The 6071-nt window shown below is 36.6% G+C and overlaps 1 pseudogene; it reads left to right on the forward strand.

The window, feature by feature from the left end:
• Positions 1–3145: 3145 nt before the first annotated feature.
• On the forward strand, positions 3146–5747 carry LOC149215500 (pentatricopeptide repeat-containing protein At2g20540 pseudogene; annotated as a pseudogene).
• Positions 5748–6071: the final 324 nt, after the last annotated feature.

A 6071-nucleotide genomic window follows, 5' to 3' on the forward strand; every position in this document is an offset into this window, starting at 1 on the left:
AAATATATATATATATATATATATATAATTTGATTTTACAGTATAATAGAGGATCTTATTGGGTTTTAGGGTCTAACAATAGAGCTTCAAGTCGTTTGCCTTAACTACCAAGTTTATATATATTAAATCAGCCTAGATCCATCTTAACATTGGATCTATTAAGTGTCGAAAGGGATCAAATCCCTTGAGTTGCAAACATTTCCTCAAGTTTTGCACTAAAAAAAGTGGTTCACGTCACTAGAGATTTGATCCCTCTCGACACTTGATAGATCTGGAATTAAGATGGCTCTAGGCTGGCACATTTTATATATATATATATATATATATATATATATATATATATATATATATATATATATATATATATATATCATAAAAAAAGTTATCTACCTTTTATTTTTTATTTTCTTCTTCCTTTTTTATAATAAATAAACTAAATATATATAATTATAATTATAAGTAGAATTTATCATCTTATTAAATATATTATTGAATTGATCAAATTGAAGTCTTATCGTTGAGCCATGTAAATTGTTATGGTTTTTTTGGAATTGGCTGGTGTGTTCCCATGATTCAATCCTTCCATTTAATGATAACACTGAGTGCAGGGTACCTAGTAGTTTGTATGAATAATAAATACATAGAAAAACCAATCGAGCATGTGTTTATAGATGCTACTAATTCTGATGATATAGGAATAACTAGACCCCACAATTGCTATTAATTCCAATGATATAGGAATAACTAGACCCCACAATTTATGCATGTTAGTTTTAGCTCACCATAAAAAAGATTTATAATTCCATTTCATCATTCTTGACCATCAAATAGTTTTGGTAATATAAGAACACACAATTGGACCAACAATTCATGCATGTTAATTTGATCTCCCCACCAAATAGATTTATAATTCTATTTCATCATTCTCCATCAAACAGTTCTTGTTATATAAGAACACATAACATGACCAAACAATTTTTTTTATAATTCTATTTCATCATTTGTCACCATTAAAAGGATTAATAATTTTGCTTCATCATTAACCATCAATCATATTGCAATTAACCATTTCCTATATGATCGAGTAAAAATATCTATTCTTACTAAATGTGATTGATATATACTAAAGGCATAATTTTTCATCATTTATATCCCAATCAACTTTTATAAATGAGGTCAATCAACATAATTTAATATTAGTATATATTACTAAAAGTCAAAATCAAATCAATCTTATTAAAGCAATGCTAAATTTTCTTTCTATACTAGAATAATGTCGTGTTTTCTCTCGATTGTTATTGATTATAATGTTTTGGGCTCTCCAAACTTTGATCCTAAATTTTTAGTATCTTTCCACCCTCACTAATGAATATTTTAACACTTATTAAAATACCACAAAAGTATATTTTTTATTAAGTATAATACCCCAAAAGTATAGTTTTTTTTCTACTTAATAAAAGTTAAGTACTAAAATATCACACAAGTATAATTCATACTGGAAAGACGGGGAAGAGCTGGAAATCCTTGCTCATCTGATCCAGGAATGGAATTCATACATCACTGATCTAAGACTTTCAGGGATTGTACTCTCCACTAAAGAAGACAAATTTACTTGGTGTGGTGGATCACAACAAGATCGGGTCACATCATCTGAGGCATATGAGATAATCCACCACCCTTGCCGAAACAATCTTATCCTTCATTGGCTAGTTCGAAGTTGGAAATGGAATTTCCCACTCAAAATAAAATGTTTCTCTTGGCTTGTGGCGCATAACATGATATTGACTTGGGACACACTCAGCAAGAGAGGCTTCCAGGGGTCGGGAAGATGTTGATTCTGTAAATCTACACCAGAGGATATTAATCATCTCTTCATCCTATGTTCTTCTGCTTCCTCTGTCTGGAAAAATGTGATCCGAATGACTAACCCCTTTGCATCCTGGGACCACTGTGACATCCTTTCCTGCCTTGGTTGTTGGCCTAAGGACCACCTACAACACCAAACACTACCCTTTTTTCATCATATGGGGAATTTGGAGAACTACAAATGCCCTCACTTTTGAGAATATCCCTCCCAACATCTGGCAAACCAACTGCAACATTTTCTCATTCTATCAAGAATTCTCTCCTGTCAAACAATTGACTCCTAAAAACCCTTCTCCTCCTCACAACATCTGGTCTTCCTTCCTAGTGGGTTTTTTGATGAGGCCTCTTCGTTTGACTCCTGTGGATGCGGAATGGTTATCTATCTAAACACTGAGAGACACTACAGGTTCCATTGACACTGCGGTACTGGAACTAATTCACGAGCAGAACTCCTTGCTCTCCGGGGGGTCCTTTCTATGCATCTTGGCTTGAAATCTCATCTCTCAATGTCTTTGGGGACTCCAAATCCATCATAGATTGGGAAAACAATAGAGGCTCCTTGAACTCATCAAACCTAGATACATGGAAATGCCGAATCAAAGTCCTGCTTCAGGTTTTCAACTCTGTCTCCATCTCCCACATCTATCAGAGACAAAATGGCAAAGCAGATCGACTATCAAAGGAAAGTTGCAGCTCACATCCTGGCAAGATCTTCTATAAATATTTTGCCCCTGGTTCTCTTTAACAATCGGGACACATTCTAATTTAATTGAATGCACCTACTAATGAATTCAGAAACTACCATAGGAATGTGTAATAGGAATGATCCATCTCTGCAATTTAGAACAATGTTAATCAAGAATAGGTTCACTGGTTTTTAGAGCAATATTTATTTCAAGTATAGAAACGATTTTGCTAAACACAGAAAAGACAAGACAAACCAATAAAATCCTAAATCCCCTATTTTATTGTACTTTCTTATTACTATCAATCTAATTTATTTTTTTTTATTTTTTTTAAATATAATTTTCATTCTACTCAAAATTATTTCGAAGTAAATATTTTGTTTTAAATAATCACTTAATAGGTGGTGAGTCCACTTAAAATGTTTAACAATTCCAAATTCTGGACACAATAAGATTCCAAATAACAAAGACAATTTTGGTAGTGAGTCCACTTAAAATGTTTAACAATTCCAAATTCTGCAGTAAGTGGAATAACAAGACAGTTAACGGTCGAGAAATCCAAATTCTACGCACAGTAAATTTCTAAACCTCAAACACCTGACAACAAGGTTGTGGAACCTACACAGAAAAATGATACGTTAACTTTACCTCTGTTAAAGAAACCAAAGACCTTAAAATATGGTTTCGCTTAACAGCCATTTGATCATTCTTATGCCATCAGCGCTCTCTTTAATGCAAAACCACTGCGAAAGAGAGCAAGATCACAAACACAAATCCATGCTTCAAACATGAGATTGCTCCGGTCTTTTAGGAATGCTAAAGTCGATTACAATTTTTATGGCTCAATGTCAGAGGAAGAAGCTGATCTGGTTCCATCATAGAGTCGAGGCCATTAACATTTATTCTAACACCAAGATAACTGATATTCTGCCCGAATTCGGTTATAGAAAGAGTTCTTATGGAAGCGACACTGGGCAACGCAACGAAACACTTCACTTATTGCAGACGAAAGGCATTCGTGCAAACTTCTCCACTTATGTTTTTCTCTTGCAGCTCTGCTTAAATAATAAGTCTCCATCCCAAGGGAAATTAGTCCATTCTCACATCATTCAAACGGGATTTAATCCAGATATGTATTTGGGTAACATGCTTGTGATAATGTATATCAAGTGTGAAAATCTGGAGGATGCCTGCAAAGTGTTTGACGAAATGCCCGAACGAAATGTTGTCTCGTGGACTGCCATGATTTCAGCTTATGCGAGCCATGGATTTGTTAAGGAAGCATTGAAACTGTTTTTCCGAATGAGACAAACAGGTGTTCAACCCAATCAGTTCAGTTATTCAAGCATTCTCCCCGCTTGTGCGAACTTGGCAGCTCTGGAACATGGGAAGGAGATCCACGGGGATATTATTAAAACTGGGTTTCATTCTGATGTATTTGTGGGGAGTGCCCTTGTGGACATGTATATTAAATGTCGGGTTATTGAGGATGCACGCCAAGTGTTTGACGAAATGCTTGAACGAAGTGTAGTTTCATGGACTGCCATGGTTGCTGGATATGCTCAGTGTGGCTGTCTTGACGAGGCTCTGGAGCTCTTTCAGAAAATGCCTGAACGGAATGCAGTCTCATGGACTGCTATGATTGCAGGATACACACAAAATGGGCATGTTGACAAAGCCCTGAAGCTTTTTCACGAAATGCCAGAACGGTATCTCATATCATGGAATGCAATGATTTCAGGGTGTACACAGCGTGGGTGTTTTGTAGAGGCCTTGGAGCTCTTTCAGCAGATGTGTTTGACGGATGTGAAGCCGAATTCGGTTACTCTGACTAGTCTTCTACCTGCATGTGCTAACTTGGCAGCTCTGGAAAAGGGTAAAGAGGTTCATGAAGACATAATTAGAAATGGATTTCAGTCTGATATATTTGTAGGGAATGCCCTCATTGATATGTATGCTAAATGTGGGAGCATAGATGGTGCAGACAAAGTGTTCCACAAAATGCCTAGACGAGATGTGGTTTCCTGGAGTTCCATGATTGTCGGGTATGCATTGCATGGGCGTGCCTATGATGCTTTGCATCTCTTCAAAGAAATGCAACATTTGGGTACAAAACCTGACTATGTAACCTTGGTTGGCGTTCTGTCTGCTTGCTGCCATGCAGGCTTAGTGAATGATGCCCGGCAGTACTTTGATCGTATGATTAGTGATTATGGGATCAAACCTGGATTAGAGCACTATAGTTGCATGGTTGACCTCTTTGGCCGTGCTGGTAGGCTTATTGAGGCTTGGGACATTATCAGTAAAATGCCAATGAAACCAGATGTCATTGTATGGGGATCCTTGCTTGCTGCTTGTAGAGTCCATGGCAATGTAGAGCTAGGAGAGTATGCGGCAGAACACCTATTTGAATTGGATCCCGAGAATGCTGCGCATTATGTCTTGCTGTCAAATATGTATGCAACTGTTGGCAGGTGGGATGGTGTACAGAAAATGCGAAGAATAATGAAAGATAGGAGGGTAAAAAAGATGCCAGGATGTAGCTGGATTGGTTCGAATAATAAGCTGAATACTTTTGTTGTATGAAGTAGCTTGCACCCCTACAACTAAAAATTGATACTAGATTGGGAACCTTCCCACCTCTGATAATGATTCCAAGTAGAAGAGGGCCATGAAACCTATGCTGCAGATTTGGCTGGACATCAAAACGAATTTATTCTTTTCTAACATAGTAAAAAGCTAAGAATTTGCTTTGAGTTTATGGGCACTTAAACAAGGGAAGGGATCCTTGAGTACTGTATGTTTGTGGCTGCACCACTACTACCAAAGACATTTCCAATATTGTCATAAGAGAAATGGTTGACAGAGATACCCCACCATCTCCATCACTTTAAAGATTGGTGGCATTATCCTAGAGACAAGTATCTAACATGAAAAAAAAGGATGTGTTCCTATAGTGATTATTCATTGTTTCGAGGGAAATAGGCGGAGCCTATGAAAAAGATGTGATTGTGCTGCTTTTAAAGTAAGCAGTCTCCCACTATTTATTATAGTTCTCGCACCTTGGTGACAGAATGAATGCCAGATCATATCTGGACAGCAGGTTCTTACTTCAAAATTCTGTTTATTTTGTATGTCTCCAGCAAAGCAGAGTTTCCCTAAACAAACAGGAAAAATGAAATGAGCTATAAATCAGAACGATCAAAAGTATATATGCACTGCTCTGACTGCTGACCTTCTAAACATTAAACAGTTTCATTTTTCATGTAGAACCTGAATGTGATAATGATTTGTCAAAGAGTGACTTTGGATTGCAACTAACCAACTTTTCAGGTTGTTCAAGCCAGATAAAGTGAAGGGCAAAAAAACTTGTTCATGTGCCAGTTGGTATCATCTTCTATTTCCACACTTGCAACAATGATAATGCAAGGGACAATGATAGCATCTCCGTAGTCAGTAATTCTTTGTCTACCAAAAACTTACATTGATAGGGAATTCGGTTTTTGAGATGGTTGGGAA

The sequence above is a fragment of the Pinus tabuliformis genome, chromosome 1_1, assembly GCF_031772625.1.
Source record: "Pinus tabuliformis cultivar Carrire ecotype Pingquan chromosome 1_1, CPIR1, whole genome shotgun sequence".
NCBI lineage: Eukaryota > Viridiplantae > Streptophyta > Pinopsida > Pinales > Pinaceae > Pinus > Pinus tabuliformis.